Genomic DNA, 14263 nt, shown 5'->3' on the forward strand with positions numbered 1-14263 from the left:
TAAAAATTGCTTTTGTGGAAGAAGGGATTTTTGGAAGTTCTTACTTTGATATTTTCACTGATATCACACTCTCGTGTTTATTCTTAAAAGATTTTGTTTCTGTATATTGAATTTAATGTTGACATTATTTTCTTTCAGCACATTGGAGATATATTTCCACAGCATCTGGCTTTTCTTGTTCCTGTTCTGAAGTCAGTAAATGTAACTGCTATCCTCTGGAGGTAATCTATTGCCATAAAGGATTTTCCAATTATCCTTAGGTTTCTGTGGTTTCACTAAGTTCCATGCATCCCTGCCTGAGGTATGTTGGCTTCTTTTATCTATGGCATGATGTCTTTCATAAGTCTGGAAAATTCACTGCCATTTTCTTCAGCTGTTGCTTCTGCATCATCCTTTTTCTTTCTTTATGGGACCCTGATTAAATTTGTGTTAGATTTTTCACCATATATTCTCATGCTCTCTCTTATATTTCTAGATTTTGGCCGCTCCACTTTACTTTGAATATTTTATTTTATTTTGACCTAGTTTCCAGTTCACCAATTCTTTCTTCAGCAGCACCCAATCTGCTTTAAAACCCATTCATGACTTTATAACTTTTCAGTTTTAGATTTAAAAAAATTGAAACTGTTATTTTTTGTAGCTTCTAATTCTTTTTTCTGTTTTTAACTACAGCAAGTATAGTTTTAAAATTTTAGTCAAACATATATAACATAAAATTTGCCATTTTAAAGAGTATGTTTTATGTGTACAATTCTGTGACATTAAGTACATTCATGTTGTTGTGCAACCATCCATCTCCAATACTCTTTTCATCTTGCAAAACTGAAACTCTTTACCCATTAAACAGTAACTCCCTTTCCCAAATCCCTGGCAACTACCATTCTACTTTCTGTTTCTATGAATTTGACTTCCATAGATACCTCATATAAGTGGAGTCATAAATATTTTTCTTTTTATGACTGGCTTATTTAATGTAGCATAATATCTTCAGGGTTCATCCATGTTGTAGCATGTGTTGGAATTTCTTCCCTTTTTAAGACTGTATAATATTCCACTGTGTGTGTGTATATATATATACACCACATTTTGTTTATTCATTCTTTGATGGACACTTGGGTTGCATCTACTTCTGGCTATAGTGAATAATGCTGCCATGAACATGGGTATACAAATATTTGAGTCCCTTGCTTTTACGTCATTTGTGCATATACCCAGAAATGGAATTACTAGATCATATGCTTATAATTTTCTTAACTTTTTGAGGAATGACTGTATTGTTTTCATAGCAGCTCCAGCATTTTACATTTCTTTCAGCAATGCACAAGGCTTCCAGCTTCTCCACATCCTAACCAACACTTATTATTATTTTGATGATAGCCATTCTAATGGGTATGAGGTGATATCTCTTTGTAGTTTTGATTTGCTTTTCTCTAATGATTAGTAATGTTGACCATTTTTTCTTGTGCTTATTGCCCATTAGTATGTGTTCTTGAGGGAAATGTGTATTGAGGTCATTGGCCAGATTTTTAATTGGGTTGTTTGGGTTTTTGTAATTATACAAGTGTAGTTGTTAAAATTCTATGTTGGGTAATTCTAACTTCTTGTTTTTGTAGATATGTTTTCGTTTGCTGTGATTTCTACTCTTTCTTCCTCGATGTGTCACTGATTTCTTTTAGGCTGCTAGACATTTGTATTTGCAGAATTTTTTTGAGGAATAATTTGAAATAATTTGGGATTATTATTGTTTTTAGAGAGGTTTTCGTCAGGTACTGCTAAGGTTCTTAAAGGAGAAAACTTAATCCAGTGTAGTCTTAAGGACAGCCGGATGAGTAGAACAAAGGCTCAGTGCTTGGGAGGACTGACTTGCTTCTAAAGACTTATTCTCTACCTTAAGGGGTTAGCCCTTTGTGGTTCCAGTGCAAATTGAGGGGTGGTTTCTCAGTATCTGATTCATGCTTTTACTCTGTATCTCTTGCCCCCAGTTTTTGGATATTTTGGTTAACTTTCAATCCCACAAATTTCAGGGCCTTACATGGTAAAATTTACTTCTTGCTCATGTAACAGTTCACTGTGGATGTTCCTCATCAGTGATCAGGTTTCCTCTGTGTGGTGATTCGGCCCAGCTCCTCACAGTGGGTGGCCATGCCATCTGCTATGGAGGTGGCATCCTTATCCTCTACGCCCAGCTTCCTGTAAGTCCAGCTGGCAGATGGGAGAGCAACATGGAGAAGGCACACATGCTCCTCAGCCATGTTGGCCCAGAAGTGACGAGGACCATGATCTGTATCTCTTCATACTTTCCACTGGCAAGATCTAGTTACAGGGTTCTATCTAGATGCAGGCGTGAAATCTGCAGTGTGTTATTCCTGGTTGACAGTTGCTTCCCAGTTTCAATGCTGTCCTGGGAAAGGGGAGCACAGTTCTTCATGAACAGTTAGTTATCTCTGCTTCAGGCCTTTGCCTTGGCACACCCTTCTTTCACAACTGTCATGCATTTATCTCTCCAGGGACACAATCCAGAGTTGCCCCCAGTTACTGTGTCTTGCACAAAGGATGGATTTCTAGCATTGTGTGATCTTTATCAAATCCAGTTGTTGCTCTTGTGGTTTGAATGACTGAACTGACACACAGGTTATCTGCTGTTCACACTATACAATAGTGAAGCCAAATCAAGCCAACTGCAATTTTAAAACTTCCATTTTGGAAGGGGAGAATGGAAGATAAACGTCAGTTCTTGGTCCACAGTAAGAGCAACATCCCACGGGCAAGTATTATGAAGGTATCTATCAATGTTTTCTAAGCAAAGGCCACTAGACACTCACTTGGGAACCGTGGGGTGTTGTGGTAAGAGGGCATTAGAAGGAACCTGTTACAGGATTTGGACTTTGGTTAGGTGATTTGGGAGAGGGTTCAAGAAAGTGGGATGGTATCAGTAAGTGGGGACAATGTTATGATAAGTGTCTGTAAATCTTATGTACAAGGAGGTTAGACTGGAATGAGGATAAAGCTGTGATTGGTAAAGAAACAGTCATCACTTACGTCAGTGGGGAGAGGGATTTTGGCACAATCTTGTTTTTGTCTTCATTCATCGTGGTCACAGTGTGGCGTGTCTGATTCTTTCACCTCCTATCTTGGAAATGGGGGCAGGAGAAACTGGTCTGTTGTTCTCCAGGGCTCCTTTCTCTGTCCCTCCATCTGGCTAGGCCTTGGGAGTGCTATGGTTTGAATATTTGTCCCCTCCAAAACTCATGTTGAAGCTTAATCTTCAGATATGATTGGATCTTGAGGACTGTTCCCTTATGAGTGGATTAATCCATTCATGGGTTAATGGATTAATGGATTAATGTGTTATCAGGGAAGTGGAATTGGTGACTTTATAAAAAGAAGAAGAGAGACCGGAGCTAGCACACTCAGCCCCTTATTGAGTGATGCCCTGTACCACCTCAGGACTCTGCAGAGTCACCACCAGCAAGAAGATCCTCACTAGATTCTCCTCCTTGACCTTGGACTTCTCAGCTTCTACAACTGTAAGAAATAAATTCATTTTCCTTATAAATTACTGAGCTTTTGGTATTCTGTTATAAGCAACAGAAAATTGACTAAAATAGGGAGAACATCTTCCTTAGGGGTTAGGGGTGCAAGATCCCACATCCTGCTTTCTGCTTGTGGAATTTTGGAGGTCTGGGGTTGTTTTGACGGTCACTGACTGTTTTAGGCTCATGTTTCTTTGGCAATGCAGTTTCTCCCCAGTTCTAGTAGCTTCTGATCTATTTGCGTCTGATAGTTTCATGTGCCAGTAACTATAGCCAAAGTTCTTTTCTAGTCACAATCTTCCAGCTACTTCATATTTTTGCTTTCTTATGCATGTGTCTCTCTCTACTCAGGGCATCTTGAAGCTTAACATAATAGGCATAGGTGTGGGTGGGAGACACACCTGTAATCTCACCTGTGTGTACAGTTTAGCCCTCTTTTCATTGTGGAGTCTTAATGGGTCTTTGCTGCGCAGAACATGTTCAGTCGCATGTCTTACTCTTGGGGTGCCGAGGGATAGCTTTTCCTGGGTTGTGAGGCCCATGCTTCTGGACTGTCTCTAGATGCTTTCTTGTCTCTCTCAAGCCAGCCAGTGTTTGCCTAAGCTCATGTCTTTCTGTGATGCTCAACTGAGCAAAATGGGTAACAGTCACCTAGACAGTTGGCATTCTTTTTTCTCTTCCCCCTGAGCTGGAGGCTGGGTGTGTGCATGGTCTGCCTTCAGGTGATCGAGGGTAAACGGTTTCATAAAATGACATGCACTGTATAAAATAGGTCTTCTCATTATCAGCTGTCTGACAGCAGTTTTTATTATGGTGTCACCCTCTTCAAAGAACCCAATTCTGTGTTAATTTATTTCTGTTGAAATATGTGTTTAATGATAGATAATTTGAAAGAAGGAAATTTCTGATTAGACTCTTTCTTTGGGACTCTTTCTTTGGCAATTATTTGACCCATTTTCTTCTTCCCTCCTCCTCTCCACTGTTTGGAAATGAAGCTGTACATTTGTGGCAGTTTTCTAAGCAGACGTCACAAAGGTGTGGTATGGCAGTTCATCTTTTTTTGTTTTTAACTGTGTTAACATTGGAAAATCAAACCTTTTCTGATTTCTTACAAGAAGAAAAAACAAGACATTTCAGTTTTTTTGAATAAAATGAGATATAAAGATAAACATTTTTGATGAAGAGAAGAGTTTTGCATTTAAGTTGCAGTGATGTGGACAACTCCCAGACTCATTCCTGTCTCTCTGTAGTATCCTACAAGAAGTGCCTGGGCCTTCTTGCTTTGAGTCTTTTTCTGCTTTGAAGACAGGCAGAAACGAGTACCTGGCCTGAGCTTCTCCTGGGGCCCTTGTGGAAGCAACATGAGATGACTGATGTGCAAACACATTCAATAGTAAAACTCTCTGGGTAGAGAAGACATTATTATTTCATCCTGAAGTACTTTTGGAATGTAAATGATTTATTTAGCACACTAAGTTCATCCTCTGAGGCCATATGTTTCTACTATAAGGTACCCAAACCAGCCTTGGAAACTTACAGCATTGAGAGAGGAGAGGTCCAGTGATCATGTCTCTCTATGAGTTTTACTGAGTTGGGGGCTTTTCTATAGAGTTCTGAGCTCTATTTATAATTATCCTTAAGCAAAAAAGAAACAATCCAAAATGGTGACATAGAGAGTCCAATTTACAGTTATCTGTGATATAACCCAGTTAATAATCACCATAATACTTAGGGTCCTAGACTGCTGGTTTGAGTTTTTATGGAATTTTGAAGATAATGAGATTTTGTAATGGAACCATGTTTCTCAGTAACGTCTTTTACTGAATTATCTTGACTTGAGTCAAGACAAGACTCAAGAGTGACTTTATTTTAAATGTAAATCTGCCATGTAACTTCTGACTAACCCTGATCTGATCATACCTCCACAAAGTTTAGTTGATGTTATTACTCTTTATGTAGGAAGACCAATTCATTGTAAGTTTTCTTCAAAACAACCCTTATTGTTGCAGAGATCACAGGCTGTGATGATTACAGCATCGTACACGTATCTTCCAGAGCACTATACTTTTGTTCCAAGATATAAACCCTATGTCTAGGGTTTTGTAGTGCAGAAATCTACCTGTTTGCACCTGCCCAAGACCATGATTCTGTCTGTAAATTCTCCAGTAAATCACCCAATACCAACAAACTGGATTTCTCTGTCTCCTTCTTTGGCTTCTTGGCTCCTTTGGTATTTGGGGATCGCTTTGCATATATGGCCCTTTCACAGAACACTTGATTAATTATCCAATTAATTAAAAAAATGATAATGAAGTAGGTTATGTTGCTTACTAAAAAATTGATAAACTTGAGGTAGCCATACTTCTTTAGGTCCACTTAGGAAACTGAAAGTTTTGTTTTAATAGTCTTTTCAAAGATAAGCCATGTATTATTCATATGATTAGTGTGGAGGCTGATATTGAGAGAAGGTGTAGTAGCTTGCTTTTATATGAGGGCACTGGAATGAGATGTGATCTGTAGATTCCCATAGTCTGTGACCCATGCTGGGACTGGCTCTTCTCCCCGGCTCTTGGAACAGGGATCCAGCCCCACATGACTTCCCCGTTCCCTGGCTCATTTGGACATCCACAGGGGCCTCTTTCTCTTGGACATGCCCCACCTAGCACCCATCATTTCTATTTCTGTTGCCCTGGGTGCCACCACATCTTCAGGACACAGCTTCTCCTGAGCTGATAGGGATGCCCTGGAGCCTGTGGAGTGCCTCTGTTGTCCAGAGTTCTGTGGTAAGGTCCCAAGAAGTTTTCCCACCTGAAGAACAGCATAGTTGAGGTGAGGTCCTGTGCTTTGCAGGACTGAGGAGATTTTGACCCTGGTCTTCCTCCTGTCATTTCCGAAAGTGAGTGCATGGGGGCAGTGGGGTGGAGGTCAGTTCAGTGAGCACACACGGTGGGGAGGCAGAGCCTTCTACCTCTTGGGCAGCTGAGGCTGAGGCCCTGGGCTGGTCCTGTCTGCTTGGTGTCCTTGATGCAGGGATAGATCTTATTTAAGCGAACATGCCCCTACAGACAGGTGGGTGCCACCAAGGGAACCCACAGACAAGGCCCAAATGCTCTTATTTGTGGTGTACATTAGGCAAAGAACCAGATTGGACTATCAAGCCAGAAGGGAGCTTACAACTTCCTGCTGAACAGAGGAAAAAAATGTGACCCATTGAGGGCAGTAATAGTTGATGAGCAGTCATGGTGGTTCTTACTCCTGGTTGGCTCAGGGCTGGGGGCACTAGGCATATTGCAGTGCCAGTGAAAGCAGAGCTGGGACTCAAACCCTCTTTTTTTCCCCCTCTCTCTATGCCATAGCAACCACGGTAAGCCTGTAAAATCTCCTGTGATTTGTGGAGTCTCAGGGTCCCTGGAAACCTTTCAGTGAACTCATAAGGTCAAAACTGTTTTCCTAATGATATGGAGCCATTCTTTCCTTTTTCACTGTGTGGACATTTGCACTGATGGTGTAAAAGCAATGGCAGGTGCTTTGACACAAATCAAGACTGTGGCACCAAACTCTACTGACAGTCGTCATACTCTTCACTGCCACCCACTCGCATACAAAAAGCCAACAGCATTTAAGAATGTTCTAGGGAGGGGGGAGTGGGGAGGGAGGGATTGCATTGGGAGTTATACCTGATGTAAATGACGAGTTGATGGGTGCAGCACACCAACATGGCACAAGTATACATATGTAGCAAACCTGCACGTTGTGCACATGTACCCTACAACTTGAAGTTTAATAATAATAAATAAATTAAAAAAAAAAAAGAATGTTCTTGATGAAGTCGTAGGAATGATTAATTTTATTAAATTTTGACCTATGAGTAATAGTATTTTTTAATATTCTGTGAGGTGGAATTGAAAGTTTGCATAATGTACTTTGGCAGATGGAACTGCAATGATTGTTTGAGGAAAAGCACTTGTGCTTTTTTTGGGTTAGGAGTTAAACTAGCTCCTCTTTTAATGGAACACTGTTTTTACTTTAAAGAACAACTGACAGACAAACCATGGTTATTCAGACTTGTATTTTTGGCATAAAATGTCTGAAAATTGAACTGAGACTGAGACTGTTACTTCAAAGGAATTAACTGCCTGTATTTGTTGCAGATGATAAAATTGAATTTTCAGGCAAAAGTTAGAATTGTGGAAGACTTGTATCTGTCATGGTGAGCTTGATAGCCTCCCAATATGGCATCACTCGTTTTATTGCACTTTACAGAATTTTTTTTTTTTTTTTTTAACAAGTTTAAGGTTTGTGGCAACTCTGCATCAAGAAAGTCTTTCAGTGCCATTTTTCCAATAGCATTGCTTACTTCATGTCTCTGTGTCACATTTTAGAACTTCTCATGATATTTCAAACATTTGCATTATTATTATATCTGTTATGGTTGTCTCTGGTCAGCGATCTTTGTTACTGTTGTATTATTTTGTGGTGCCATGAACTGTGCCCATATAAGATGTTCTATGTGTTCTGACGGCTCCACAGCCGATCATTCCATCTCTCTGCTTCTCTTGGGACCTCCGTATGCCCTGAGACACAACAATATTGAAATTAGGCCAATTAAAAACCCTTCAGTGGCCTCTACATGTTCAGGTGAAAGGAAGGGTCACACATCTCTCACTTTATTTTTTATTTTTATTTTTGAGACAGAGTCTCACTCTGTTCCCCAGGCTGGAGTGCAGTGGTGTGATCTCGGCTCACTGCAACTTCTGCCTCTTGGGTTCAAGCTATTCTTGTGCCTCAGCCTCCTGAGTAGCTGGGATTACAGGTGCATGCCATCATGCCTAGCTAATTTTTTGTATTTTTAGTAGAGGCGGGGTTTCGCTATGTTGGCCGAGCTGGTCTCCAACTCTTGGCCTCAGGTGATCCACCTGCCTTGGCCTCCCAAAGTGCTGCATTAGCCACTGCGCCTGGACACGTCTTCCACTTTAAATGAAAAACTAGAAATGATTAAGCTTAGTAAAGAAGGCATGTTGAAAGCCCAGATAGGCCAAAAGCTGGCCCTCTTATGCCAAACAGCCAAGTTGTGAATGCAAAGGAAGTTCTTGAAGTAAATGAAAAATGTTATTCCAGTGAACACACAAATGATAAGAAAGTGAAATAGCCTTGTTGCTGATATGGAGAAAGTTTGAGTGGTCTGGATAGAAGGTGCAACTAACCACAACATTGCTTTAAGTCAAAGTCCACTCCAGAGTAAGGCCTAATGTGCTTCACCTCTATGAGACTGAGATAGATGAGGAAGGTATAGGAGAATTTGAAGCTAGTAGAGATTGGTTCATGGGATTTAAGTAAAGAAGTCTCCATAATATAAAAGTGCAAGGTAAAACAGCAAGTGCTGATGTAGATGCTGTACCATGTTCTCCAGAATATGTAAGAGAACTGATGAAGGTAGCTACACTAAGGAATAGATTTTTAATGTAGACAAAATAGCCTTCTGTTGAAAGAGCATGCCATCTAGGACACTCATAGCTAGAGAAAAGAAGTCAATACCTACCTTCAAAGATTTAAAGTACAGGCTGACTCTTTTGTTAGGGCCTAATGCAGCTGACGACTGTAAGTTGAAACCAGTGCTCATTTACTATTCCAAAACTCCTAGGACCCTTAAGAAGTATGCTAAATCTACTCGGCCTGTGCTTTATACTGGAACAATAAAGCCTAGATAACAGCACATCTGTTTACAGCATGGTTTACTGAATCTTTTAAGACTTCTCTTGAGACCTGCTGCCCAGAAAAGGGTTCTTCTCAAAATATTACTGCTCGTGAACAATGCACCCAGTCACCCCAAGGGCTCTGATGGAGATGTGCAAGGAGAAGAATGTTGTTTTCATGCCCATTAACACCGCATCCATTCTGCAAGCCACGGGTCAAGGAGTAATTTTCACTTTCAAGTGTTACTACTTAAGAAATACATTTTGTAAGGCTATAGCTGCCACAGATGGTGATTCCTCTGATGGATCTGGGCAAAGTAAATTGAAAACCTTTTGAGAGGCATTCACCATTCTCGATGCCATTAAGAACATTTGTGACTCATGGGAGGAGGTCAGAACATCAACAGAGTTTAGAAGAAGTTAATTCCAACCCTCATGGATGCCTTTAAGGGGTTCCTTCCTTTATTAAAGGTAGTCACTGCAGACGTGGTGAAAACAGCAAGAGAACTAGAATCAGAAGTGGAGCCAGAAGATGTGACTGAATTGCTGCAATCTCATGATCAAACTTGAATGGATAAGGAGTTGCTTCTTATGGATGAGAAGCAGGAAAGTAGTTACTTGAGATACAGTCTACTAGTAGTGAAGATGCTGTGAACATTGTTGAGATGACAACAAAGGGTTTAGAACATTACATAAGCTTAGTTACTAAAGCAGCAGCAGGGTTTGAGAAGACTGACTCCAATTTTGAAAGAAGTTATACTGTGATGAAAGGCTATCAAACAGCATCATATGCTACAGAGAAAAGTTTCGTAAAAGGAAGAGTCCATTGATGTGGCAAACTTTAGTGTTGTCTTATTTTCAGAAATTGCCACAGCCACTCCAGCCTTCAGCAACTATCAATCTGATTGATCAGTGGCCATGAACATCCAAGCAAGACCCTCACCACTGAAAAGATGATGACTCATTGAAGACTCAGGTGATAGTTAGCATTTTTTTTTTAAGCAATAAACTATTTTTACTTTTTTCTTTTTACTTTTTTGAGACGGAGTCTCTCTCTGTTGCCCAGGCTGGAGTGCAATGGTGCAATCTCGGCTCACTGCAACCTCTGCCTCCTAGGTTCAAGTGATCGTCCTGCCTCAACCTCCCGAGTAGCTGGGATTATAGGTGTGTACCACCATGCCCAGCTAATTTTTATATTTTTAGTAGAGACGAGGTTTTGCCATGTTGGCCAGGCTAGTCTCGAACTCCTGACCTCAAGTGGTCCACTCACTTCAGCCTCCCAGTATGCTGGGACTACAGGTGTGAGCCACCACTCCTGGCTGCAATAAAGTATTTTTAAAATTAAAGTATGTACATTGTTTTTAGACATAATGCTGTTGCACACAATAGACTACAGTAGGGTATAAACATAAATTTTATATGCCTTTGGGAAATGAAAAAATTCATGTGACTTGCTTTAATTTAATGTTTGCTTTATTATGGTACCTGAAAAATGAACCTGCAGTGTTTCTGAGGTATAGCTATTTTCTAATATGTGTCTTTTATCATATTTGCAAATATTTCTCCCATCCTGTATCTGCTCTTAATCCTTTTTTTTGCAGATAAAATATTTGTAATTTTCATGAAGTCTATATTATCAGTTCTTACAAATCGTGTTTGGTGTTAAGTTTAGCCCTAGATCACAAAGATTCCTTCTATTCTGTCTAAGTTTTACAGTTTTACATTTTATATTTGAGTGTGCAATTTATTTTCAGTTAATTTTTGTGTAAGGTGTGAGACTTAGATTGAAGTTCATGTTTTTGACTATGGATATTTGATTGCTCTTACAGCATATTTTAGAAAGTCTATCCTGTCAGCAGTTGCCTTTGCAATTCTCCAAATCATCTGAGAAACCCATTTCTCCAAAATCATTTGGGCACCTTTCTGTGGTTCTCTATAGTATTTTCTATACTGGATTTCTTATATTGTTCGATTGATTGCCACATGTCCATTCTTCTGACAATGTCACATAATCTTGGCTACTGTGACTGTAAGTCTTGAAATTGGGTAGAGATTTCTCTCATTTTGCTCTTTTAAAAAATGTTTCAGTAATTGTAGTTTCTTTTCTTTTCTATATTTATTTTAGAACTAACTTCTCTGTATATACACACATTTTTGAAGAAATTTTAATGACAGTTGCATTAAATTTGTATAATAATTTAGGGAAAATTGATATCTCTACTATGTTGAATGTTCTTATTCATGAACATAGTATGTCTCCATTTATTTAGATCTATTTTGTTTTAATTCTTCAGTGTTGTAGTTTTCAGCATAAAATTTCTACACGTTTTGGTGGATTTACACCTAAGTGTTGTTTATTTTCAGGGATTTTATTATATTTTAAATTTGAGTATCCATGTGTTCATTGATAATATACAAAAATAAAATGAATTTTTGTGTGTTTATCTTTAGTTTTATGACATTGCTGAACTCATTGATTCTAGAATTTTTTGGTAGGTTCCTTGGGATTTTTTACGTAATCAAGTCATCTGCAGATTTGGATAATTTTAGTTTATCTTTTCTGATCTCTAGGTCTTGTATTTATTTCCTTATTACACAGATTAGAATTTCTAGCACTATGTGGAATATGAGTGAGCAACCTGGTCCTATTCCCAATGTTAGGGGAAAATCATTCACTATTTTACTATGAAGTATAATGCTAGCTGTAGATTTGTATAGATGATATTTATCAAGTTAAATAACTTTTTCTCTGTCCTAGTCTATTTGTACTGCTCTAACAAAATACCTGGACTTAGTAATTTATAAACAATAGACATTTACTTCCCATGGTTTTGGAATATGGGAAGCTTAAGATCAAGGTCCCAGTATTCGGTATTTGGTGAGAGCCTCCTTGCTGCATTCTCACATGGCAGAAGGGTCAAATGCTCTGTCCTTACATGGCAGAAGGCAGAGGGCAAAAAAGGGCCTAAGGTTTAGTTCCCTCTACCCCTTTTATAAGACATTAACCTATTTATCAGGGCAGAGCCCTGATGACTTAATCACTTCCCAGAAGATGCCACTCTTAACACCACTACAGTGGGGATTTAGTTTCAACACATTAATTTCAGGGGGCATTCAGACCAAGACAGCCTCTATTTCTAGTTTTCTGAGACGTTTTATCACAAATAGATGTTGGATTTTGTCAAATGCTTCACTACATTGAGCAATAGGATGACTTGATTTTTCTTCTTTAGCTTGTAAATATGAAGTACTACATTAATTGATTTTCAAATACTGGAGCAGTTTTGCATTCCTGGAGTAAATCCCATTTGGTCATGTTGCACAATTCTTTGTACAGAGGCTCCCTGACTTAGGATGGGGTTACATCTTGATAAACCCATTGTATATTGAAAGTATCATAAGTAAAAAATGCAACCGGTCTTTGGTCAAAGAATCACTGTTGCTAAAAGTCTGAAACCTCGTGGTTTCATATGATTTTTTCACCATCATAAAAAAAGTCATAAGCTGAACCATTGTAAGTCAGGGAATTGCTGAATTCTATTTTTTAATACTTTGCTAAGGATATTTTACATCTATATTCATGAGGGATGTAGGTCTGTATTTTTATTTCTTTCGGTAATGTCTTTTTTGGTTTTGGTGTCAGGGTAATACTAACTTTGTAAGATGAATTCAGAAGTTTTTCCTCTTCTTTTGTCTTCTGGAAAATATGATAACCAAAATAAAAAACTCAATGGATGAATGGAGAGATCAGAGGAAGGAATCAGTGAAATGAAAGAACATTAGAAATTATCTAAACTAATAACAGATATAGTACAGACCAAAAAAGAACAAAGGCTCAGAAACCTGGGGGGCTATGAAAAAAAGAGGTAAGAATCATGTCATTACAGTTCTAGAAGAAGAGGAGAAAAAGAGCAAAGCTGGAAAAAGTACTTGAAAAAACAATAGCTAAAAATTTCTATGGTGTTTGTCTGGAGTAAGCAGTTATTTTGTTAAAGTTTTCTGTCTTACTAGGCTGTCCCTTTTCTGGTCAAAACTAGATAAAACATGCTTTTGTTGGGGCTTCTTCCCCCTCCCACCCAGCATCCATTCATATTTATGGTATTATGAACACCCAGGGAATTCACTATCATGTCATTCCTTGGGTCCCAAGGTCTCTAGCTGGTCTACCTTCCTCTAGCCATCTTTCAGAGTCTATGATTTGTTTTATATATAATGTCCAGTGTTTTCAGTTATACTTAGTGGGAGGAATACAGAAAAAAGCACATCTACTCCATCTTCCCAGAAGTGGAAGTTAACCTACAGAAAGATCATTCTGACTAGTATGGGACTGACTGCCTGTAACTGGGCAACAGCTGAAGCAAGAAGACCTATTAAAAAACTGAATGCACTTATCTATGTGAAGAATAATGGTGGCTTACGGTCATAGAGTGATAACAGTGGAGGTGGTAAGAAGTAGCTGGGCTCTGAACATAATGTGAAGAAAGTGCAGGTAGAATTTGCTGATGTATGAGGTACGTAGTATGAGAAGAAGAAAAGAGTCCCAGGGTTTTAGACTGATGAGCAGGAGAATGGCGTGCCGTCAGTTGATATAGAGAAAGATGAGGAGGAGCAGGCTAGGGGGAACAGAAGGATGATTGAATTATGTTTTTCAAATGGGAAGTGAAACATGCCAATTATACAGCCAAATCAAGGTGTTAGGTAGGCATATGGACAGCAGCCTGGGGTTTAGGGAATGGAGTTCAGGCTGAAAAGATACAGTGGAGATTCATCAGCCCATAGGAGTTATTTAGAGTCATGAAACCATGTGAAATCACTAAGGAAGTGAGCTAGAGAAGAGTACCAAGAACCTAACCCTGGGTTTTCCAGTGAGGCCTGGTATAGGGGAAAGAATCTAAAACAAAACAAAACAAAATACTGCGTATCATCAATCAGAGAGCTAGGAGAAAAGACAGGATAGAGGTATATCCTAGAAGCCAAGTAAAAAAAGTATTTCAAGAAGGAGGGAACAATGACCTGGTTCAGATCCTGCTGATAGGT

General features: G+C 39.1%; 1 protein-coding gene across 21 annotated transcripts in view; it reads left to right on the top strand.

Annotated features, from left to right (window-relative positions):
* The window catches only part of PCBP3 (poly(rC) binding protein 3), a 284849-nt gene that overhangs the window by 25378 nt on the left and 245208 nt on the right, over positions 1 to 14263 (top strand). For 2 of the 21 annotated variants that reach the window (XM_073011254.1, XM_037984957.2), the window contains exon 2: positions 139 to 221. The exons of 18 other annotated variants lie outside the window; for them this stretch is intronic. The gene's annotated coding sequence lies outside the window, so the exon portion shown is untranslated. Of the gene's footprint in view, positions 1 to 138; positions 302 to 14263 lie in introns of all 21 variants that reach the window. One more of the 21 variants, XM_037984953.2, reaches the window with a different exon arrangement.

The sequence above is a fragment of the Chlorocebus sabaeus genome, chromosome 2 (genome assembly GCF_047675955.1).
Source record: "Chlorocebus sabaeus isolate Y175 chromosome 2, mChlSab1.0.hap1, whole genome shotgun sequence".
Classification (NCBI taxonomy): domain Eukaryota; kingdom Metazoa; phylum Chordata; class Mammalia; order Primates; family Cercopithecidae; genus Chlorocebus; species Chlorocebus sabaeus.